Source organism: Myotis nattereri (assembly GCF_964212035.1).
Source record: "Myotis nattereri genome assembly, chromosome: 12".
NCBI lineage: Eukaryota > Metazoa > Chordata > Mammalia > Chiroptera > Vespertilionidae > Myotis > Myotis nattereri.
In genome coordinates this window covers 31,060,867-31,087,917 of record NC_138087.1, presented here as the reverse complement: position 1 = coordinate 31,087,917, position 27,051 = coordinate 31,060,867, and the positions used below count along the sequence as shown (strand labels likewise).

General features: G+C 35.4%; 1 protein-coding gene across 1 annotated transcript in view; it reads right to left on the bottom strand.

Moving 5' to 3' along the window:
- Positions 1-27,051, bottom strand: part of PTPRD (protein tyrosine phosphatase receptor type D) — a 2,145,631-nt gene that overhangs the window by 1,141,701 nt on the left and 976,879 nt on the right. Inside the window, exon 7 of the mRNA XM_081103407.1 lies at positions 24,206-24,254. The gene's annotated coding sequence lies outside the window, so the exon portion shown is untranslated. The remainder of the gene's footprint in view (positions 1-24,205; positions 24,255-27,051) is intronic.

The following is a 27,051-nucleotide window of genomic DNA, read 5'->3' as shown; positions in this document are numbered from 1 at the left end:
GTGGCTTTCTAAGGACATGAACTAGACCCTGATGGGAACGTGCTATCTGAGGATTAATGCCACTTTTGAACGTCTGTAGAAAAGCTGAATTTAAACGTCACCTTCCACTTTTTCGTATTACAGCATCTCAAAGGAAAGTGGGCAAGAATTCAAAACTATTAATTGCAAAGTCCATCCATGTGCTCATGTGGGTGTATGAAATACGGGAAATGCTACCAAGTAATTTATCTTCAACGCTGTGCCAGTAAGGATGTGGCTTCTCATCCCCATGCCAGAGACTGTCCATTCAAATGATATTTGAGCATTTCATGGATGAGAGTGTGACTAATGAGTAGGGACTAATATATTCTCCTGCCCCAACATTATTATGACCAGAGAATTTATTTACTAGTACACACTGTGACAAATGGTTGTGTGTTCTTTTTTCCTTTGATCTGACTCACTCTTTTTTTTTCTTCAGATTACACTGGCAACTATTTAGAAGAAAAAAATCTTGACATGATTTTTAAGGGGAGCATGTCAAACAAAAATAGTGTAGGGTTACACATCTTGAAAGAAATGTGCCTGGTACCACCCAAGAGAAAATGAACACTCAGACTCACTCTGGCACCTGAACATGTTGGTCGATGTTTGGCACCTGAAGAAATTACCCATGAAATGAACACTTGGGGTTTAACTCATTAGAATTCAGCTCCAGTGTCTACAAATGAATAAGAATCTCTACACAGATACTGAGAAACAGAGATAAAAAGCATTGCAGAGGAAACGACAATGCTTCTTAACTACGCAGAGAACTCAGATTTAATGAAATTTGCTCCATAACACACAGAGTTCAAGGGGATGGTTATAGGTCAACAAGGTCATAATTTCCAAGCCAAGAAAAACTAAGTATATTCAATTATTCAATAAAATAAAGTCAATTAGAAAATTATAATTTTAATTGGATTTTCTTGCTTATAGCTCAACATCTTCTCTATTATACAAGTTTTATTTTATAGCTATAACCTAGTCCAACATGGTTTGAAATTTATACACAGTATTTATACATAGAGGAAAATAATATACTCAGGAAATTTAGATTCAAATATAAATTAGGTCTTGTTTGGAGACTGTGGGATAATATGACATATTTCTCAGTTTTGAGTATGAAATTTTAGAAAGTATATATAACACTGCCAATATGTATTGTGTTCATTTTCTGTAGACTATTCAATATATGGCATTACTAATTTATTATTCTTCTAGAACTATTTCTAATATAATAAAATAATTAATTAGGGCCGATATATGGGTATGTTCTATGCATAATTTACCTATGTTGACTTACGTTTTCCCCATACTCATTGATCCAGTTCACCTTCTAGGCAACATCACACATTATTGACTGGGTTCACTAGGATGAGGGAGAAAGTTCATGGTTATAGATTTAGACAAATCCAAACAGCCCCAAAGCGTGATTTCTGAATTGGGGTTCAGTTTTATAGTTTTATGGTTACCCAAAATATCCCAAATCCATGTGTACTCACTTATACTGATGAAAGTAAAGAAAACAATAGCTATGAAATGAGATTCCATTACATTATATGAAAAAAGAATAAATGTGAATCTAATTGCCCTATAATGTATGACATTAATATTATTTAATAAAAATTGTAATATGAAAAGTGAATGTGAAAAATTAACAAATGTTTGTAAAAATTTAAAATATTTTCTGCTCTCTCAAAGTTTACATGTAATAAATAAATAGAACTGTCTCCTATTACATTTGAATTTTGAATACTAAATCATTTCCTTATATAGCCTTATACTTGTTATTATCCATAACTTTTGTAAATAGATTGTAAATTCCTGGAGGGCTAGTTTGTGTTTCATTTTTTGAATCTAATTTTTGAATTTCAGTTTTCTTGCCTAGTGCCTTGCAACATTGCAAATAAGCACCTTTTAGGTGAGGCAAAATTATATGTAATATATGTAATATCATAAATTTCAGGTGTACAAAAGTTTAATTTGACATCTGTTAGATTGTATTGCACACTATAGAGTGATTGCCACCAAGTGTAGTTACCATCTTTCACCATACAATTGACCCCATTAACCCATTTCAGCACTCCTAACCCTCTTCCCCTCTGGTAACCACCTATATGTTCTTTGCTACCAATGAATTTGTTTGTTCAATTTCTCATTTTAATTTTTAAATTACATATGAGTGAAATCATACAGTAGTTGTCTTTGTCTCTCTGACTTATTTCACTTGGCAAAATACCCTCAAAGTCCATCCATGTTGCCACAAATGGAAAGATTTCATTCTTTTTCATGACTGAGTAGACTAGTATTCCAGTGTGTGTGTGTGTGTGTGTGTGTGTGTGTGTGTGTGCGTGTGATATATTCTGTACCCATTCATCCATTGATAGATGTTTAGGTTGTTTCCATGACTTTTCTATTGTAAATAATGCTTCTATGAAAATAAGGGCACACATATCTTTGGGTAAATATCCAGAAGTGTAATTGATGGTTCATATGGTTATTTTATGAGGGATTTTTTTGAGGGATCATCACACTGATTTACATGGTGGCTGTGCCAATTTATATTCCCACCAACAGTGTAAAAGGGTTTCCCCTTTCTTCATATCTTCTCTGACACTTGTTGCTGTCTTTTTGCTGATAGTCATTCTAATGTTAAGGATCTTTTCATGTACCTGTTGGCCATTTGTATATCATCTTTGAAAAATTGCCTATTTAGGTCCTTTGCCCATTTTAAAATTGAATTATGGTTATGTTTTTACTATTGAGCTTAATATTCTTATATTTTAGATAGTAACACTTCATTAGATGTGGTTTGCAAATATCGTCTCCCACTCTGTAGGTTGCCTTTTCATTTTGTGTATGGTTTCCTTTGCTATACAGAAGCTTTTAAATTCAATATAGTCCCATATGATTATTTTTGCTTTTGTTGGTTGGGCTTTTGGTGTCATATCCAATAAATTATTGGCAAGACCAATGTCAAAGGTTTGGAAAAGCAAGGAAATGGAGCAAAGGAAAGCTGTATGCATTGTTGGTAGGAAGAAAAATTGGTACAGCCAATATGGAAAACAGTATTTCAAAAAAATAAAAATAAACTTACTACGTGACCCAGAAATCCACTTCTGGAATATATCTAAAGGAAATAAAATCACCATCTCTAAGAAATTTCTATATTTCCATGTTTATTGCAGCATTATTTACCATACCCAAGATAAGGAAACAACCTAAGTGTCTATCAATGAATAAATGGATAAAGAAAATGTGATATACACACACAGGAATATTATTCAGCCACAACAAAGAAGGAAATATACGGTTTGCAACAACATGGCTAAAAATTGGGGGTATTATGTTAAGTGAAATAAGTTAGAAAGAGAAAAACAAATATAATGATCTTACTTATATGTGGAATCTATAACAAACAAATAAAAAAACAAACCAAGCTCATCGATACAAGAATAGTTTAGTGGTTGTCAGATATCAGGATTAAATGAGAGAAAAATGGGTGAAGATGGTCAAAAGGTACAATTTCTAGTTATAAAATAAATAAGTTATGGGAATGTAAGGTACAGCATAGTGACTACAGTTAATAATACTTCAGTGCATATTTAGACATTGCTAAGAGAGTAGATCTTTAAACTCTCATCTTCCCCACCCTATACACACAGTTTTTTTTACAACTATGTATGGTGATGATGTTAACTACATTTATTGTGGTAATCACTTTGCAATATATACAAATATCAAATTATTACATCATACACCTGAAATTAATATGTCAATTATATCTCAATTAAAACAAAATATGAGGTACTTGCTTCATAAAAACTTAAATGACTGACATTCAGTTTCACATTGACTATATCTTATGTCTCATGTTTCCTATGAACTATCTTAATCTTACATAATCTCATAATAATTAAGAAATCTAAAGATAATACTCAAATATTTATTAAAACTTCTTAGTAACATTAGTAATGGATTTCATAGATTGTAAAGGCTTGTCTATGTTGGAAACTGTAAAGAAACAAGATATTTTGTTAATTTTCCTCTCTCACACTCTAAACATACATTTTAGGCCCACTAAATTCTGACTTGATATGTTTTAATACAGAACTCTTCTGAACTGAAATAACATGCCATCTTTTAAATTTACAATTTTGAACACTATGTAGAAATAGTGATACACTTCTTATGAGTGAAAGTTTAAATTTAAATTGGGAAGAACTGCCTGTCCTGAATGATGGTATTGGCATGTGAATCTGTACAATCTCTGGAAGAAAAAAAAGCATGAAATTCCTCTTTATCGTATTACTTCAATATCTGCACTCTAGGATGATGGATTTAATTAGGATGCTTCTTTATGTTGTTGCTTTTATTTTTTTATTTTTAAACTTGTTCTTAATATTGCCAGACTATTTTTTATAAGGATGTGAAAATACTTGCTTCAATATCCACAGATGTCAAGAACAAATTATAGGTCTCTTTGTTTTTTAAATTCACTTTTTATATTTTTTCTACCTTAACATATTCCCAGAATTGTACATATTATTCATCTTTTTGTGCAATTATGAAAACAACCAAATGTCCTTGGTGAAATCAAAAGCAGAGATTAAACTTTGGCCCTGCTTCCTGGATTTATGGGTTATGTGTTATGGGTTAGAGCTGTCAAAGATGGAATGGAGAGAAAAGAGATAAATGAAAATGACCACATAACCCTCCCTAAACCCCTTCGTTGATGGTGTCATCTATAGTAGGAAATCTATAATTTCATTTTTCAGCCCTCCAATAGGCCAGAGATGTCAGATGGATTTATAAATATGCTATGATGGAGACAGAATGAATCATTTATTGGCTGCTTTCTCATTTGTGACAACTCAAATGTTATGCTGTTAGAAACTGCTTTTCTTTTTCTGAAGATTATTTTGTCTTCCCTGGTGATTTCATCTTGGCATATTTTTTCTTTCCCAATATTGTCTAAAGCAATCATAATCTACTACTAATACCATTTATAAATGAACAACACAAAGCACCCTATTCTTATATTTTAAGGACTGTTCCATACTTATATGAACCTTTGAATTCAAGGAGATGAAAATAATTTGCACATGCTAACCTTTTTAGAAACAGTGATACATATGAAGATAAATTATAACAACTCAACCATAAGGATTTTATTTATTTGTTTAATGTACACTGAGGTTGGATTAGTTACTCAAGAAAACAGCAATTAGCAATGATGCTATGAACAAAATGTTACATTTCATAGATTATTTTCTACTTTCTTAAATCAATCCTTCTTCACAAGAGAATTCAATCCCTTAGGAACTATATAATAGCTTGTGTCTGGTATCAAGATACACAAGGTGATTCTCCCTGGAAATTAATTTTACATAATGATATGTAAATATTATTTTATGCAAAATGAAACCTGTATATTTATGACATAGAATGTGGATGTATCGGGGTTTAAAAGACTAAACACTATAAAATGTAAAATCAGCATGATTTTAAAAGATTAAAGACCATACAAATTATTTCCCATAGATTGTTCCTTATGGGTCAAGTTTTGGGAGGAAAATATTTTGACATTTATGGGAAATCTTGAGAAGTGATTCTCTAGACTACCTTATTTCTAGGCTTATGCTATTCTAATGGAAAAAGAAAAGAAATATCCAATTATTTTTCTTGGTTTATGTACACTGACTCTACCCCAACCAGTTGTCTCGGGACACACTCTATCAAGTGCACAATAAACCTTGCCTTATGCCAGTGTCTATAGGGTCAAATACAAATCAGCAAGAACAACAGCTTTACCCTCAAAAGTGTAAAGTCCAGGGGAGAGAGAGATCATCGAGTGAATGTAAAACTGTAACATAATCAATCTAAGAGGCATATGCTCAAAACTCAATGGGAAAATGAAAGAGCCATAGGTCACCTGAGGACTCATTAAACACTTCAAAGGAGCAGTGAAGTATATCACAGAAACCTAAAGAAATGAAGAGTAGCTCCTTTTCTGCCAGTCATATATGCATGAGCCTGTCAGGTACAAGGGACATTTATGAGGGGAATTGGTTAGGGGGAGGGGACGGGTGCTACTGGGGGTGTGGTGTTGAGAGAATAGCATGGGCACAGGCAGCAGCATGGAAGCAAATGGAATATGTATGCAGGTGGCTGTAGATGGGAACAGAGCTGTGCCATTCAGGGAGTAACCAAATTGTTAATCTTGTATATTTTTAAATTATTTTACTGAAAATGAGTAGTCAATAGAGAATTTGGGGAAAGGATGAACATGTAAACAATAAGAATTGCCTACTTAGTAAATGAATTTGCATATCCCTGGAGATTTTTTTTTATTCTAAAGTGGTCCTACAGTTTATCTATGTGGTATTCAGGGAATATAAAAATATTCATCCAGGAGAATGCAGTATACCAACAAAGCATAATAAGTATAACAGATACCACTGGATGCCTGGCCAAAACCCATTCCTCCTTCCTAAGAAACATGAATTTCTTAAGTTCTTCCTTCTCTGTGTAGCCTTGAGCTTCTGTGGAAGCAGGGCACCTTTTCAGAGACAGAGGGTAAACATGATGGGGCTAAGCCAATAGTAACTGGCTCTTTTAGGAGGTGGCATATGACACATTTGATCAATGAGATGTGAAGAGATCGTTGCTGGCAGAAGGCAGTCAAGTGGGATTTTTCAAAATAGCTTCTTTCATTTTTTTAAAAAAAAATTCTACAAAATATATTTTTATTGATTTCAGAGAGGAAAGGAGAGGGAGAAAGATAGAAACATCAATGATGAGAGGGAGTCATTGGTCGGTTGCCTCCTGCATGCCCCACACTGGGGATCAAGCCTGCATCCGGGCATGTGCCCTGACCTGGAATTGAACCATGACCTCCTGGTTCATAGGTCGATGCTCAACCACTGAGCCATGTCAGCCAGGCAGTAGCTTCTTTAATCTTAAAAGACAAACAAAGAGGGTAAAGTTCTTTTCTTCTGCTTGGTATCTTGTGTCTGGATGTGGACCTTGGAGCTATGGCAGATACCTTTCATTACGGAGGGAAGCTGACCAAGGACAACTCTGTGTCAGGAGGCAGAGCACAAAGATGGAAAGAATCTAAGTCCTTGATGACCTCAATGAACCCCGGATTTAATCACTCATGGAGCTCTACAGCTCTTCGCCTTCTTGTAACATATGATGATAAACCTCTTTTAGAGTTTAAGCAAGTTTGTTTCCTGTTACTTGTGGTCAAAAATCATCCCAACTGATACAATAAGATAATTAAATTTAGAGCCTGAAGGGATTCAAAATTCACAACAGTGCACATCCTCTTTGTTTTCTATTTGAACAAAAGGAGGACCTAAAAAAAACACAAATGACTTAGCAGTGGTTCTCAACCTTCTGGCCCTTTAAGTACAGTTCCTCATGTTGTGACCCAACCATAAAATTGTTTTTGTTGCTACTTCATAACTGTAATGTTGCTACTGTTATGAATCGTAATGTAAATATCTGATATGATGGATGGTCTCAGGTGACCCCTGTGAAAGGGTCGTTTGACCGCCAAAGGGGTCGCGACCCACAGGTTGAGAACAGCTGACTTAGGGGGTCACAGGATTAATAATAAAAAAAATCAGGCTTCTTAATTACCACAAATATTCTACTAATTCATCTTTTACAGATTTCAGGTGTATTTCAAAAAGAGTACTATCATTTGTATAAACTCACCCAAGCAGTGTGGTGTGTAATGAATAAATGCGTGGTAAATGCTGATTGAATAACTGACCAAGAGTAAGAAGTCTTATTTTCAGCTCTGCCCAAGTAGTAAACAGTTTTGACAATAACCATCCGATCATGACATTGAGGATAATATGTGCACTTACAACTCAGTGAGGCATCCCTTCACAGATATATAGGTTTCTCTGCTTGCTTTGCCCTCTTTATGACATTACCCCTACTTTATTTACCATCATCAGATGCTATGTATCTTAACCCACTAATTCCAACTTACTGCAAACTAGCTCTTAACTTCCCTCTGACGGAGAGCTAGCTTTGATAGAGTCACAGGGACATGTATAGCATAAAGAAGTTGCTAGAGGATGACCCCATTTGTGCCTGGAGAATGACCTTGACCCTGTAGGCACTCCTGAACTATTAATTCCCTGCAGGCTCTGCCGACTTAGTTTCAAGTTTTCTTTTCCCAACATTAGCACACTGCCTATTTTGTACAGATGCACAGTGTGTTTTCTTGAATTAATAAAGGTAGGAGCAGTAGGAAATGGGTATCTGCAACAGGGTTAGGTAAACAAAAGAGAGAAAACAGCAAATACACTGGGGAGAGTTAGTTGAGAAAATGGATTTTAACAACTTCCTCATTTTGTTAGGTATCAAGTTTCAAGTAAATCTTCTTTCTTAATTTTTACTCTGCCCTAACTTCATTTTCATAAAAATAAAACACACCTGTATCTATGTATGTATCAATTTATCTGAAGTCACATAATGCTCTAGTGGTTTTTGGAACACATTAGTATAATGAAATTGGAGCCTTTAACTAAATGACAATAATTTCTACAGAGTAGAGAAAGATGTATTTGAAAAAGAAACTAGTTCACAAAGTAAAGATTTAAAAAAGAACACATTTAAGTTTCAAGTTCAGAAATAGAAAGTCACCAGAGATTGGTATCAAGTGATAACAGTGGCAGTTTATTAATAATATGTCATGTAAAGCTGACATAGTCGAAGCTGAATTTGGCTCAGCTTTACAACAAAATCCCATCCATTTTATTACTACCAGAATTAAATATGTTCTATGAAAAGGCTTTAGTAAGCTTAAATATGCTTTAAAGCTCTCTTTTTCAATACATTTACTGCTTTTCCTATCACCTCATTATCAAAAAGTCAAATCAACAAAAGTCTAATATTGATTCTCCCAGATATTCGTGGTATATCAAACAGGAAGCAAGATAACATACACAGTTTCATAGAGGTTAAGTTTGCCTTTAGAGAAATAAAGTCTTAGCCACTAAATTATTTGTTTCTGACATGTTGGGAGCAGGGAGAAGGAGGCTAGAAACAGAGCAGAAATAATATAGGGTAAGTATTAAAAGTTAAGCCGAGGGGATTCACAGAAAATTTATTTAATCACAATTATGTGATTGTCCCTAGCCAGATAGGGACAATATATTCAAAGGTGTGAAGAGATGATAGTTCATATGAATTCAAACTAAAAAACTTAGGTGAGGCATTTAATAAGTAAACTTCACTGAACCAGTTTTTCACAAATATTAGTTGAAAATGCCCATCAGGTGTTGAACTCCATTTTCACTATGTATTGTCCAACTTGGTTGGCTAGGATTATATAATCACCTTAACATATTTTACACGACTGGTGTTAGCCTCAGGCATCCGAAAGTCTGCTGACCTTAAGGATTTGGGGGAAGATGGGCTAACAGCTATGTGAACTACTCCAGCAGAAGGTAGAAAGATTAAGGGGCTGGGTATAGAATGAAAGAACTGAGGAGAGTTCAGAGATTTTGATTTAGTATTTGGCATGGCAGTTAGAAAACACATATATAGCACTTGTCCTGTAAATGTGTTGAGTTGGAGTGCTAGATATTGTCCATCAGAGAGTTAAAAATATTTTCATTACTTAATTCCATAGTCATGATTTCAGATTCAGTTTTCTTTATTGAATGATTAAAGCCTGTGGGAAACTGTTTATTGCCTTCACTATCTGATAAGCAAAGATAGAGAACCTCCCCCACCCCCCCAAGGCTGGGTGCCTTTGAAGCCCTAGCAAAGATTGGAGCTAGGCGCCACCTCTGTTTGTCCAGACAGTGGTGGCTGAAACTACTCCCCCATTTATTATTATGTAAATCCTTGCTGATGGGCTAGTCTGCTTGTTGCAGGGGGTCACCTGCCTCAGGACTATGCTATGGGTGCATCCCAGATCAATAAAAGCTTGGTGAGGCCTGAGCACTGGTGGAAGTCCTTCCCCTTGAGTTGGACTTACTCACCTGGTCCCCCAATATTTCCAAATTATCTCTTGTCTTTTCATATTCATTTGTGTGCGGCTCTGCTTCCAGTTCCTGAACCCTGACCCACGCGGGACGTGGGAAGGAAACACTCAACAAAGCCTTTCCCAAATGAAACTTGAACAATTTCTTTAAATTTCACAATGAAAATATAAATGCTCTTGAGAGATATCACCCTTGAATATCTTTCATTTAAAATATTAATCCTTAATTAGTGCTATTTTAGCACCTACTAGCAGATAAGAGTGCATGAGAAGAGGAAGGGTTAAAGGGATTGCAGGAGATAAGTAGAAAATATTACCAAAGATAAAATTTTTCCATGGATTCTAAAAATGAAGGTGTGAGTGTGTGTATATTTTTCTTATTCATTGTAGAAAGCATTATATAATAATACTAGTTAATACATCTGTAAGACATTCAAAAGAAGAATAAAAATAGGAGTCAGGCCCTAACCAGTTTGGCTCAGTGGATAGAGCACCAGCCTGCAGACTCAAAGGTCCCAGGTTCGATTCCGGTCAAGGGCATGAGCCTTGGTTGTGGGCACATCCCCAATAGTGGGTGTGCAGGAGGCAGCTGATCGATGTTTCTAACTCTCTATTCCTCTCCCTTCCTCTCTGTAAAAAATCAATAAAATATATTAAAAAAAAACAGGAGTCAGTCACTTTATGCCTCAGTTTCCCCACTTCTAAATTCAAGTACATAATGGAAAATAGTAATTCTTAAAGTTTTGATTTCAAGGATAGATTATGGTAACTGAACTTTCATAAACCAAAATTGGCTCATGTTAACTGGCTAAATGGTTTAAAGTTTAATCACCATATGCATGTAAAGAGAGAGAGAGAGAGAGAGAGAGAGAGAGAGAGAGAGAGAAAGAGAGAGAGAGAGAGAGAGAGAGCGCGCGAGAGAGAGATACTGCAACCTAGGTACATGCCCTTGACGGGACTCAAACCCCAGATCCTTCAGTCTGTAGGCAGACACTCTTTCTACTGAGCCAAACTGACTAGGGTTGGCACCTGGCTTTTAGAAATTGACACACACACAAAAAGTTAGCCTCTCCTGAGATGTTGCTTAAATGATTTATTTCTTCCTTGTCTCACACATCCTCTCAATTTTGCTTGGTATGGTGGAAATTGTATAAGCTTTGGGGTCTAACATGTTGGTAATACATGGAAAAGTCATTGACAGCTTTAGGTTTCTGATTTCTATAATATAAAATGCATCCCATAGAAATTAAATAAAATAGTGATTAGTTTTAACTAAGTACTTTAATACTAGAGTTCCCCTTCCCCTCCTTAATATTATCTCTTCTTCACTTTTTAAAAAATAATTTTTAAATTTATTTTTAGAGAGAGAGAAACAACAATGTGACAGTGAAACATCCACTGACTGCCTCCCACCCGCTCCCACCAGGGATGGAGCCGCATCTGAGGGAGATGCCCTGACCAGGAACCAAGCCAGCAACCTTTTGGGCCCAACCAACTGAGCCACACTAGCCGGGGATTCACTTTTTATTATTTTTACTCATTTTCTCCTAACTTTGCTTTTCGTATAAAAATATACTCTCTTCTTGTTTCCTCTAAAAAGAGATTCCCAAAAGGTGATCTAAAAACAACCTGCATCAGAATCACCTTGGAATGCTTCTTACAATGTCACTTCCCGGGCTTTGCTTCTGGTGTACTGACACAGAACCCCGGATGGCAGGGCACTTGGAAATCTGTGCTTTAACAAGCTTGCTCCGAGAAATGTCGAACACACTACATTTGCATAGGATTGCTCTAAGTCTAAACTATTACGGATATACAATGGTTTTTAACCATTCTGCATTCTTATGTTCTAGCACTTCTTTGCTAAGAAAATCTTAACGATAGCTGACAGGCTGCCTCCTAGATCTGACAGAAGAAAAATCTAAAACTGGAAAATGGAATTAATTTCACTTAGCAACCCAGCCTGGACTGAGATGATGGTGGCAGTACATTATCGATGAAAATGCTCACTAGAAACCTATGGTTGACTCTACCTTTTGTGATGTTTGACCTACATTCTGAATTTTTTGTATTCCTTGTCACTAAATACTAAGAAAGACATTACTTTTTCATTTTTTTAAAACCCTAATTTTAGGAGGAGAAATATCTTAATATGCCACAAGAAATTATAAAGAAACCCATGGTTAAGTCTGTTTTGACACTGTTCTCTGCAAACTTGAGTAATTAAATGATAAAGCAACAATATAGTAAAATAAATTTTTATGTTTGTGTGAATTTATAAAATATCTGCCTGAATATTTCTAATTTATATTTTTATAGATGAAAGATAAAACTACTTACTATAGAATTAATATAGCATACATTTGTGTAAAAGTGACACATTTCAAACCGCAAGTTTAATGAAGTAGATTAAAACATATACAAATAATGTGTCCAGTTCCATAAAAAGGAACATTTCAAGATTATTAAAGGCCCAATGCACAAAAATTCATGTAAGAGTAGGCTTTCCTTTCCCTGGCTGCTGGCACCGGCTTCCCTCCAGCACCCAGGACCTGGGCAGCTTCCCTCCTCTGGCTGCTAGCAGGCACCCTGGCTTCACTCCAGCCCTGGCTTCATCCAGAGGACGTCCGGAATGAATTCCAGAAGGATGTCTGGTCTAATTAGCAAATTACCTTTTTATTATTATAAATACTGTCTGGGTCTCCAATTATGTAATATTTTCTCTAGGAAGTATACATTTTCCCTAAAAAAATATTTTTTATTGATTTCAGAGATGAAGGGAGAGGGAGAGACAGATAGAAATATCAATGATGAGAGAGAATCATTGATTGGCTGCCTCCTGCGTGCCCCACCCTGGGGATTGAGCCTGCAACCCGGGTATGTGCCTTGACTGGGAATCAAACCATGACCACCTGGTTCACAGATTGATGCTCGACCACTGACCCACGCTGGCCAGGGTAGGAAGTACACATTTTTAAAGTTGATTCTAGAGAGTGGGGGGGGGGAGAGGGAGGAGAGAGAGAGAGAGAGAGAGAGAGAGAGAGAGAGAGAGAGAGAGAGAGAGAATTATCGATGTGAGAGAGAAACGATTGGTTGCCTCCTGCATGTGCCTCCTGCATGTGGCCCGACTGGCTATTGACCCTGTACCTTTAGGTGTATGGATGACACTGCAGGCAACTGAGCCACACTAGCTAGGGCATACACAACATTTTGATTAAATGAATATAAAACACTTTGCTAAACAGTATCTTAAACTCATTTTTGTTTAGATAAATTCACTGAGGGTGGCTGGAAGAAATTATATTACCTTGAATTTTCCATTCTCGGAAAATGTAAGTTAATCTGGATTTTTTTTTTAATAAGCAGAGTAACACAGTCTTTAAGAACTGAGCAACTGAATTATTATTTTTTCTTCACAATATAATTTTAGCAAAGAACATTTATTATATTAGCTAAACCACTCCTGAATTAAAGAGAAAGGTCATAGGCAGCCCATAAAAGAAGCCTGAACTCAATATTCTGGTGGTGTGTCTACCACAATGTAGCAGTTGTTATTGGAGATGTGCTTTTTTATTTGAAATGTTGTCTGTCAGCATCAAATAGCTATACCTATATCATTCTAACTGGACAGGCAATTATTGCCTTCCCTTTACACTACATTCCCATTTTCTTCTCAGATGAGTTTCTTCCATATATAATTTCTCCAAATGGACTCTTTCATGTCTACTTCCTTTTAATATAAGTGATCTCTTATATATAGCTAAAAGCACTCTCTGGTTTCTTTTCTTGGTATAATTATATTGTTTCAAGACCAAACTTAAAGACTATGTTACCTGTCAGATAACATAAAAATAGGTATACCCAAGGGTCTTAAAATGAATTTGAATGTTTTTTCATTGCTTCTATTAATTCCTCTACTTGATATAAAATACATAGATGACATTTTTTAAAACAATTCATTTGGCTTTATGGACAGTACTAAGGGAGTATATACATCTGTATTATAATTATTATTACTATTAATATGATACTACCAAAGAGACAGAATGATCATGTAAATCACTTTTATTACACAATTACAAAGGTAAGCACATTGTCACATATACTGACATAGTCAATATATTGGTTTGTCAAAATACTCATTTAAGAAAAAAATGTCAACATGGTAATTAAGTTGCAAAGATTTTAATTATGATTTCCTCACCAAACCCAATGGTCTTTTCTTGCTGTTGTTATTATTGTTATCGTTATCATGTATGATGCACCAAAAAATCATGTAGTAACTATTATAACCCTCCCTTTGAGAGATGAGGGAGAGAGTAAAATTCCCTTGCCCCAGTAATCCAAGGAGTAAATGGCTGAGCTGGAATTTGAACACATGCCCCCCTGGCTTGAGAAACTATTCTTTCCCCTTCACTTCTCTGATTTTGTGCTCCTGTTTCTCCTTTGATTTTTAAGTTCTATTGGTTTTCTTTTTTCTATTATGAAAGTTACTATTGACATGAATTCCAAAGGCACACCCACAATCTTATACCGAGGCATCAGTTTCACATGTCTAAGAGTGTCCTGTTGACTCTTATAACAATTATCAGCGCAGAAACATTCTCATCCTCTCCTGGGCACATACACGGTTGCCATGATGTATATTACTAATTATTTCACAGACTTAAAGGACATACAAAGGAATATACTAGTATGTTTATATAAATAGAATTATTCTGTATGCACTAGGCTTTCTAGTTACCGAGGTCCTGAAAGTTCTGATTCATCTCAAGTTTACAAGTTTATTCTACTCTTTCAAAACTCTCCCTAAAATGAGAATAGTGGTTTTCCAAGTTTTTCCTTGGCCAATAAATCATGCTATTGTCTTAGAATTACAGATGATATTGCAAAACTTTTGGGAACCCTTTGTAACAAATGCATCGAACTCTCTTCATTTCATATTCCATACAGAAAACCCCACGTCAAAGGGAATGTGCAATCAGAGCCATTTTTCTATTTGTTTCCCTTTGTTATCTTTCCAACTACGCTTTTTTTCTGGGAGTCTAAGTAGCTATCGCCACCAGGTCTGTGTAATGCCTGTATAGGCATATAAATGCCTTGGCTTTTCCCTTGTGAATGTGGGCAAGCCTTCTGTCTAAAACATAAAGTTTTCCTTAAGTAACTAAGAAACATTTAGAGGAGGGGGGTTGGGGATGTCCACAGGCAATGCATATATGCATATAAATTCAATAGTGCAGTGAAGGCCTGGGAAGGGAAGGGGGAGTCAGGTGGAGGGGAGCAAAGTGGAGGGGATATGTGGGATATCTGTGATATTGTCAACAATAAAAATAAATTAAAAAAATACATTTAGAAGAAAGAGCAAGAGAAAAGAGCCCTACCCAAGAATAATTAGGATTATAGAATTCTGAATCCTGAGCTAGCAACTACCACAGATTAGCTAAACTGTCACCCCATGTCACTATAGAAATTTCCTCCTATTATCCTTGAAAGGGGAGAAATTCAACTCATTGTCAGCTCTCTGGAGTATATTGATGGTGTTTTTTTCCACAGACAGGCGAAATAAATCTTTGTTCTTTCTGGAGAATCTTGCATTTCGGCAAAATTCTCAGACGCATCAACATTTACGCAGAAGTTATTTTTTTTTCTTTTCCTATCCTTTTTTAAAAAAATGTAAATAGATCTAGCATCTCAAAATTTGGACCTCAAAATATGTTAGCAATCATATTGTCCACTATCACCCATTACAAATGATGAAATGGAGGCCAAGAGGCTATGCTCCCAGAAAATCTTATTAGATGGAAACATTCCCCTTATCTGCCTTCACCACCAAGCAAACCTCATATTCCTCCTGAAACCTAGCTCAAATTTTACACCCACAAAGGAGGACAACTTCACAGACTCCCGTAGGCATTTATTATTCTCTTAGCCTCCCCTGTGGCATTTGCGACATAGCCTTCTAATAGGATTTATCATCTTCGTTACACATCTCCCTGGTTGTGAAGCCTTGAGCAAGTTTCATAGCTTAATCTGTTTTTGCTAGAAGCAACAGTCCCTCTGTCGCAGGGATATCATAGGAATTAAAAGATAACCATCAGACAATCATCACAAAGTGTTTATTTAGCACATTGCCTGGCACAATCTGCATGCTCAATAAAACTTACTGCTTTGGGGCTGACTTACCTATCCATATATCCTTCCCTTTCACTAATCAGGGAGATTAAAAATGAGCTCTTATTCAGTCTGTAATCCAGTGATTGGCACTGTGTTGTGCTCATAGCTTACTTTCAATAAGTTACTGTTGAATATTCTCATATGCTTGGTCCCTGGTGAAATCCTTTCTCCATGTGCCAGAATAGGCACCATGTATTTTAATGTTTTATGTATGTACTCTTAACTAAAATTTTTTCCAAAAGTTTAAAATACGACAATGAATAAGCCAATACTTTTGTTATGTGTATCCTTAGCAAAACCTAGTGACTAGCCTCCTTGCAGTTTTTTTTTGTTTTTGTTTTACTTGAGAAATTTTATACCAGGTTTAATAAGTGTGTCCTTCTTTGGTTTCTCAAGAAGAAAATGAAGTCCCTTCCAAATATATTGGATTTCATCGTTAATTTATATTGAAACTTTTCCTTGTGCTGCAGTTTGACCTGAAAATGTTGTAGTTATATCTCTATTTCATGCGTGGGCAAATGCTCTAGCTATAGTATTCAAAACAATTTTGCATGGTAGGCCATTTATAAAACACTAGAGGCCCAGTGCACGAATTCATGCACATTGAAAGGAAATTAATTAGAAGAAATATTTTAATATCACTATCCATCCTTTCTATATAATAGAAGTGTCAACCAAATTCATGCTCAACAATGACAGATGGAAACACATGCATGTGATTGGCACCAGTGAGAGCTTTATATATATCATGCATGCATAAGTCAACTTAGCCTTTTTTTAAAAAATATATTTTATTGATTTTTTTTACAGAGAGGAAGGGAGAGGGGATAGAGAGTGAGAAACATCGATGAGAGAAAAACATCGACCAGTTGCCTCTTACACACCTCCTACTGGGTATGTGCCCGCAACCAAGGTACATGCCCTTGATTGGAATCAAACCTGGGACCTTTCAGTCCACAGGCCAACGCTCTATCCGCTGAGCCAAACCGGTTAGGACCAACTTAGCCTTTTATACATATAGAATAAATTTGCTTAATTAGACCTGCTTTCTGATTTAGCTAAACTTTTTCCAGCCCAGTGAAGCACCCCAACTTCTCTTTCAGGTAATTGTCAGCAACACAATTACCTGAAAGAGTAAACATCAACACGAAGCAGATTATTATTGTAGATCACTCAGGGAGAACAAAGGGTAAAATATTTAACTGCAGCAGTGTTTGACTATATTATGCACAGTGAGAAAACCTGAAGTAATGTTTAAGGTCCGCCATTTCTTATTTTTGGTCAGGTCAAGTTTCTAAGCTTTCTAAATCCCTGACTAATGACAAGAAAATAGGATTCCACCCAGTCTCCTATCTACCTAGTCCAGGACTTCTGTGAGGATCAAATGAGATGAGGCACAGGAAAATGCTTCATAGATATTTGGTTACAGTGTGAAATGTTTCCACCTGAGTATAAAGCTAATCATGTTCCTGGGCTGAAGAAACTGCAAGGAGGCAAGTCAATAGGGAGAGGAAGCCGGGCATTGCTACATTAAGTCATTACCCAGACGGTCGGACACTTAGCTTGTTAGATATATATATATATATATATATATATATATATATATATATATATATATATATATATATATATATTATGTGGCACACTTGAAATCTACATCAGAGGAACAATTGACTTCCACCCTTAATAATACTTTTACAAAAATTATAAAAATTCATGAATAAAATTAAATTTTATGAACAATTTGAAGTTCATAATATTACTTTAATGATCAGGTTAAAAGATAAAAGTGTATTTCGGTATAGTAAAATATATGTGTATGTGAAAATGAATTACGGACTTCGAAACTACATCTATGAAATGAAAAAAATAAAATGTTCACAATGATAAACTTGTTTACTCTGCTATTATAAACAGACTCACTAAAATATTGATGACACAGTAATGCCATCTCTATAATAAATTTATAACCTAATGGAGCTGTACATACTATGAATATGGAAAAACAATTTTATTAATAAGAGACATGTTAGCACCCCTTGGCGTTTGAGATAAACTTCAAAGAGAGTTTTGTTTGAGTTTAGGTATCAGTTGATTATAAACATAATCACTTATAATAAGAGAGAAGCATATTTCAACATCTTAACACCTGGTTTCAAAGACTTATTAAATTTAAAGAAGACCACGTAGTAACACTTTCAGGGAGAGTCTACATTAGCTAAATTAATTTTACAGATTTTATAGCTGGGACAAAAACTCATTTTACAAATATATACGTAGAAAACTAGGATTGCTTACAAATTGCAGATATTCAGAGTTTATGAACTGTCCACTGATTTACAGATATTAAATAGTATTTTTTAATACATTTTTATTGATTCCAGAGAGGAAGGGAGAGGGAGAGAGAGAAACATCAATGATGAGAGTGAATCATTGACCGGCTGCCTCCGACACACCCCACACTGGGGATCTAGCCCACAACTCAGGCATGTGAGCTAACCGGGGATCGAACAGGTCAATGCTCAACCACTGAGCCATGCCAGCCAGGCTAAATAGTATTTTTAAGGTGGAGGCAAGGGTAGTGGACAGGTGGATCTCAATTACGCTGCTTCAAATATTTAGAGAATTTGTAACCTCTCTCTCTACCTCTGGCACAGACACACACACTCCATTGCCTATTATAAATATATAAATAACCAGTATAGTATAAATATCAAAAGAATGATAATTATTGAATCTGTTAAATGTTGCTATATATTTTGGAGTAATAATAAATTTTCCTCAACTTCCTCAGGCTCTCTCCCCCCTCCCTATCATTCCGTTTGCTTTTGCAATGACACAGATGATTGTCCATTACAGAACACTTGGCAACAGTGCTGGAGAACTAGCAGAATTTCTATGACATATTTTCATACCTTTATAATCCTTTGTGGTAATCTACTTATGGACTAAAATACTCATGACCTTGCTGTAAGCCAATAATAGGAACTTATCAATTTAACTTAAAAGTATATTTAACTCTTTGAATCCAGCAAAATAAATGAAACTTATTTTACTCAAATTTATTTCAAGATAACAAGGTGCTCATCATGACATTATCTCTCCTTGTATCCCACCAGATTAGAATAAGATACAATAGTTGAAATGGATGCATATTCTGGAGCGCTTTGCATTGAAGAGGACATATTTGCAGTTTTATAATAATTAGACATTGAAATAAACTCACTAGATTTGTCATTACAATATGGAATGAGTGATGTTAAATAAACATACTTAAGCCTATTTATTTACATGCGATTGAAAATTCAATATATATAAATGATAGATAACATTCTGAGATAATTTAAGTTTTAATTTTCTGGCTTTTACCATATCATAATTCTTCTTCTGCTGACACAAATTATGGTTATCATGGGTAAAGAGGAGCTCTTTGAATGCGAAGCTATCGATTAAATGCCAAGTTTTTCCTATATTATTAATTATATCTAAATACCATATGCTGATCTCAAGATTATAGTTAAGGATATGCTGGATTTAAATTTAGACCTGATAGAAGCAAGGGTCCCATGATCACCTCTTCTTCCCTTAAAAGGTAAGATTCAGATCTTTCTACTGTGCAATATTTTAGTTAGAAGTGAGGTGGTCTGAATTAAATACAAAAAATTCCTAAGATCAAATTTTCATGTAAGATGTGCCAGAATACAGGTCAGATTGTGTAATCACTTTGACCACCTAAAACAGACACAAAGTCTAATACAAAAACAGTTCTGATATAAATCCCATGTTCTCCAAATACATGGAAATAAATAACCACCCTCCGTTAGTTTCAAGGCTTTTAATTTATAAGCCTAAAATTTTTCCCATCTAATTTTTATTATAAAGTTTTTAAAAATAATAACTAATTATTAAAACAACATATTAATTAGTTTGTACTTCCATTGTTTAATTTATGAGTTACTCTGAAATTAGTGAAATGGCTTGGATTAAGTATGCAGAGATGTAAAAAAAATTGACATGTGCATATTGAAACTATTAAACTTTCCATTTGAAAATAATTATTTAATTCCATCATTCTTTATTACATCTTTCACATATTTCAACCATTATGGAGATAATTGAATATATTTAAATCAACATGATTACTTCAAGAAGAAAACCACATGCAATTCAAAAAGCATACATAATAAGACAACGCAATCCATGCCAACCATACTTACATTTGCATAATTGAATTAGAATTTTAAGGAAGAAATAATAATGATTTGTATACTATCGGGCACAAATCAGGTACATAATGTGCTGCTGTTTTTCACTAAAAATTTAAACACACACACACACACAAATCAAAAGCCAAAATGTTAATGAAGTGCATACAATAATATCATGTAATTATTCCTAGAAGCTGTATTTATCATGATTGTTATGTTTATGTAATATATTAAATATGATACTTTGGAAGGAACTAAATAGATTTTAAAAAAAAATATTTTATTGATTTTTTTACAGAGAGGAAGTGAGAGGGATAGAAAGTTGGAAACATCGATGAGAGAGAAACATCGATCAGCTGCCTCCTGCACACCCACTACTGGGAATGTGCCCATAACCAAGGTACATGCCCTTGACTGGAATCGAACCTGGGACCCTTCAGTCCGCAGGCTGGCGCTCTATCCACTGAGACAAACCAGTTAGGGCAAAACTAAACAGATTTTAATAATTAATAAATAATTTTATTTGAATGCCTAAAGGTTAACCTAATATTTTGAGTTTTTAAATGATTCCATAAAATGTTTAGTATGAAAACTTTGGGTTCATCTAATAATATATAATGAAAATAAATTCTCCTAACACATTTAAGATTAAAGTCGCATATTCATTTTCTTTTTTTTTTATTGCTTAAAGTATTACAAAGGGTATTACATATGTGTCCATTTTATCCCCCCGCCCTAGACAGTCCCCTAGCCTCCCCTATCCCCCAGTGTCTTATGTCCATTGGTTATGCTTATACGCATATTCATTTTCTAATATGTATTTTCATTTGTTTTTAGAGAGAGAGGAAGGGAGAGGGAGAAAGAGATAGAAACATCAATGAGAGAGAAATATCAACACCTATGGGCTGCCTCCTGCATACCCCCTACTGGGGATCAAGCCTGCAACCCAGGCATGGGCCCTGACCTGGAATGGAACCAGCGACCTTTTGGTGCATGGGTCAACATTCAACCACGGAGCCACACCAGTCAAGCAAATATTAGTTTTTATGCTGCTGAATACGTTTTTCAAAATATTGGCCACATAACTGACTTTGGTGTGTGACACTGGTAGTGGACAATGCATGAATACATAAATTATCTTCATAAAATACTATCAATCATTTGAAAACAGCAACATTAAATTATTAAATAAGTATAAGTATTATTGGTTTCATATTTATATATTAATTTCACAATAAAATGATGAAATCCTCATAAAGCAATTACTCTTCTAATTTAAATCTATCAGTTTACTTTATTGAATGCACAAGATAACAACATAGAATAATATCTTTAAAACCTGGTAATCAGTACATGTGAACGCTTAAACAATAAAGCTTTTAAGGAAGCCATAAAAAAAAAAATCTTAGCAACCACGGAAAAAACAAATATTTCTTTAAAAGGACAGACAAAAACCCGAATCATACAAGTAACAAACCTAATAAAGCAGAATGAATTAAAATTAAGAATTTCTATTCATCAAAGACACCATCAGGAGAGAAATGAGAAAATCCACTGAATGATTTAAAACTATACAAAATAAATACCTGGGTATGTGCCAGTAAATGTTTGACAACTAGTTCTCCAGAAGAAAGAGTAAAGACCTGGTTTTAGTCTTTGCCAATGTATGTAGTATAAATACGTCTACAATGGCAGATTTTCAAAGTACCAAGCAGCTCCTGACATTCTTAATGCTTTAACGGTTGGCTCGTGCGTGTGACTCAGTTTGAGCCAATCCAACATATCTCTGAGCATATCAAAGAGAATTTAATACTATATATATATAATATATTTAAATATATATTAAACATGGGTAGGCAATGTAATAAAAAGAATGTAGTGGAAAAATCAAAAGACATACACATAAAAAAAGACTACCCACATGACAAATAATCATAAATATGACAAATAAGCCTAAACAGTGTTTAATACATTAGCCCTCAAGATATTCAAATTAAAATATTCCAACACACACATCAGAATGGCTAAAATATAATGATGAAAAATTCCAAGTGTTAGTGAGTATATGGAGCAACTAAATTCTCACATCCAGCTGTCAAAAACTGATTTAAGCACTTTGGTAAACTGTCAGTATCTATTAAAGCAGAACATGTCCTATACATCCAAAAAAAAATACACACATACGTTCTCTGAAAGACATATTCCAGATGTCCTTATGACCATTATTCATAAGAGCTAAAGTCTGGAAGCTACCCAAATGTTTATAAATAGGGGAAATGATCATAATTTGGGATATACACACAGCTGAATAGCACACAACAATAAGAATAAGTGATTTTTCCACTGCACATAATATTACAAATGTAATGTTGAGCACAAGAAGTAAAGTGGTACCTACTGTATGATTTCATTCATAGAATTAAAAAAAAAGGCAAAGTAATCTATGCTTCTGCAAGTCAACGTCATGTTTATGCTCTGTGGGTACAGTTAACTAGAAAAGAAAAGCCAGGGAGTGGGACTTCAAGGTACCTTAATGTTTAATCTTTTTGCTTTTTAAGTTACGTGAGTGCAGGTTATGTGGGTATGTTCATTTTGTGATAATTCACTGAGTCTGTGCACTTAAGATATGAGCAATGTTTTCTACATATATTATGTTTACATAAGAAAATTAAGAAGATTGAAGATAATAGTAAATTTTCTAAAAATTTTGTAACAGTTTACAAATTGAAATAATTTGTCAAAAACTTTACTTGTGAAATATAAGCTAAATTGGGGTATAAACTTATTTTTCTATGCATACCCAGATGGTGTATTTCATAGAAATTTCTTCCATTATCAGCTAAGTCCTCTTGGTAGGGCAGAGGAATTTCCCCTCGCTTCTATATGGTAATTGTTTTTAATAATCATTTGTTGAGTGTTTCTAAAAAATTGTGGCCAAAAGTACACTTTAGAGTTCCTAGAGGTGGTAGTTGCCTACAGACACCTGAACAACTTCAAGATACATTTCAACAATGCTGCAGGACCAAATCAACAGGAGTTTTAATCAATTGTCTTTGTGTTTCCGAGGATATAATTTTCTCCCAAATATAAAATGAATTTTAAAAATGCCCAAATTATATGTATTGTATGTCAATTAAAATCTAAATCTTTATCATGTTTATTTTTAAGGAACAAATAAACTCTAGAAATTGTTCTTATAGCCCAAATTTACATTTTTACCAATGTTATTAAATGCATTTAACCACTGAAATGAAAAAATATGTAATGTCCAAAATACCACTTTAGAAGTCACTAGCTGTTTCTTATTACTTCTATTTTCATAGCTACATACTTTCAATTCTCTCAAGCTCTAACATCAAGCTTTCATGGAACAACCAATTTTTGATAAATCTTGACAGATGATAAAGTTTTACATTCAATAACTCATTGCCTCTGTTCATTGGCATCAAGTAGAACTCACTATAAAATTTTAATATACAAAATTGTCATTCATGTCTAAAGAACTATTTTCCAGTGATATAAATCTTTACCTTTCTGAATGATGCCTTCAAATTCATTTGGTATCCTAACAAAGACTATAACAAATGGCTATATTACTATTATATACTGAAGAAAAACATTATGTTAGAAAATATCATATAGCTTCTTCTATATTTATGAAAATATATAGTAAAGTATCAGGTGGATCATACAAATTTCCTTTACTATTACTTTTACTGAACACTATCAAGCATATAAAGGAAAAAAACTCCAAAATTTAGTATATGAATTATCATCTTACCATAAGCTCACAGGTTAGGAATTCACACAAAAATTCGCCACCCTGAGACCTAGAAAAATATAACCGAACACATTCTCTATTAGTACTGGTATTGCATTTTAATTCAAACACCACAAATGTTAAATAATGATTCAATATTATGAAAAATTATAGTGCACGAGTAATTAGTATACATGTAATTTAACACACAATTTTGACTATAATATTTATAAAATAGCAGTAAAATTATTCCGCTCACATCAAACTATTGTGACTTAAGATTAGTTACTCTAATTTGAGATCTTTAATGCAGGAATGGCAAACAAGCAGATAATTTTTATTGTCTCCTTTGCTTCAAGATTACAGTGAATGAATGATAAAAATGTATTTTGCATGTATTTTTTAGAGAAGCTTATCAGTTACATTATGACAAATACACACACCCCATATACACATGCAACACACACACAAACATACACAAATGTGGTTATCATATGATAACCCTATTTTTATCTTTGTCTAATCTGTTTTAATCATTGAGTAAGACATAACTCTCCATGAATATAAATATTCTCTCATAATTTTAAAGACTGCATTGTACCACATAGTTCAGTATACATCGTAAATTGTTTAGGATATCGAGTTTGACCATAACATGGCAGGACATTGGTTTATATAATTGTGTGTAAATCAGGCTATTTGGTTACCATCACACATGATCATATTTAACAGTTAATGTGATATTTTAAATCATTTTGATGCAGTGGTAACTTACTAATCAAAATACATTTAGTAAGCCATTAAATTGACTTGTTTCTATGCAGATACTGTTCTACATAAATATAAGAAGCAAACTGAAGATTTAAATTCTACCCTTAATGAAGAAATCAGTAGTACTTATGAACCCTTTAGCAAACTCATAAATTACTGGTATGGAGGAAGGTGTTCCACTGTGTAATACACTGCAATATAAGTTAATAGAAAGAGAAACTAATAGATAACATTTTTATATCAGTGCTTTAATGAATGATATTGTTAGGGGTATATGTTTTTCTCAGATGTCTATGTATTAAATTGTTTCAACTGTTTTATACTATAAATGAAGAAACTACTATGTAAAATAGTTTATCTGACAAAGGGATGATATTTCACTCTTAAGAGTGATTATCATACGTGAAAATGATTCTGACACTAAAAAAACCACTTGAGGACTCAGTGAAATAAAATTTTTTTCCGAAATGTTAGAGGAAAACAAAATATCACTCTTACTGAGGTTTAAATGTTAATATCAATATTTATTGTCTTTCTGCAAATTGAAGTGCAGGTATAGAGTGAAATCTTACCTAATAAAAGAGTAATATGTAAATTAACCATCACTCCATGACAAAGATGGTGGTGCCCATTGTGGCCCCGGTGGGACTCTAGCAGCGTTGCCCTGGCAACTCAGGCCCAGCGTCCATGTCCCCACCACGTGGAGGGAGGGGAGGAGAGAGGCTTCGGGCCAGAGGCATGGGCACTGGGTGCCTTCCCCGCCAGAGCTGCATGCTGTCTCCACCGCCACCTCTGCTGCTAGAGCCGCTGCCGCTACTGGAACAGCTGCCAGTACCATAGCATGTTTCTGAGAGTGCTAAGCCCACAGCCCAGGCACCCAGGCACCCAACACCCACCCCACCCCGCTCCCACTCTCCCAAGCCAACGGTCCGCAGGCCAGATCCGGCCCGTTTGAAATGAATAAAACTAAAAAAAAAAAAAAAAAGACCGTACCCTTTTATGTAATGATGTTTACTTTGAATTTATATTAGTTCACACAAACACTCCATCCATGCTTTTGTTCCGGCCCTCCGGTCCCGTTTAAGAACCCATTGTGGCCCTCGAGTCAAAAAGTTTTCCCACCCCTGCCCTATCCCAACTCCCTGCATCCTCCTCGCACCCACACAGTATGGAGGCTCTGGGGATTCTGCTGCAGCTCTCCCAGCCAGAACCTCCTGGTTACCCGCTGGTGCTCATAAGCGCACCCCTTTCTGCACTGGCCAGCTCCAGCATCCCGTTTCCCCAAGCTCCCTATGGCATCTGGCTCTCACCCACGTCCCTGCCGGCTCCTGAGACCCCCACTGTCTCCTGCACTCAGTTACTTCCTGCACCTCTTTTGCCTCCTGCATTTAGCTCCCTCCTGCACCACCGCTCCCCTGGCTCCCTGTCTATGTCCAGTGCCCAGATTTCCAGCCAGGCAAGCCTGCACTCCCTTTCACGGAGAGGGAACCTTGGTTTCTCTAAGCCCCCGAGAGCTTTGGACAGCCTGCCCACGAGGGGTGGAGGAGTTTGGCTGAGAGATTGTTCCTCAGGTCGGGCAACCTAGCGGAGTGAGTGTAAAACCCTTTCCCCTTCTAGCAGGGACCCAGTCAGCTTGCGCCCTGCCAACTCCGGGGATTGAAGGCAGGTGTTCGTGGTTAGAGGAAACTTTCCAGCTGAGCGCCTGGCGAAAGCAAACTGTGCATCTGTCAGGAATGCTCTCTGGGTGCTGTTCTTGCCAGGAGCTTGCATTCCACTGTGGTAGATGCAGCAAGGAAGCAATGATTAGTGCATCTGACAGCTAACGCAGAGGACCGGTAGGAAAAACACACACTCCCCAGTCCCAGCTGGCGAATCTGCGTATGATGCAACCCTGTGTGCCTGTACAACAGAGAGAGGGGCTTCAGGAAACGCAAACGTTTAAGCATAGAGTAAATGACACTGCCACCAAGAAAGAGCACACTTAATTACATTTTGGACTTTTCACAGTCAGTAAGGACACCTAGATTTTGTTTATGATTCACATGATTTGATCCTTTGAGTTGGGCCAATACAAACAAAAAGGCACTGTTGGTTTT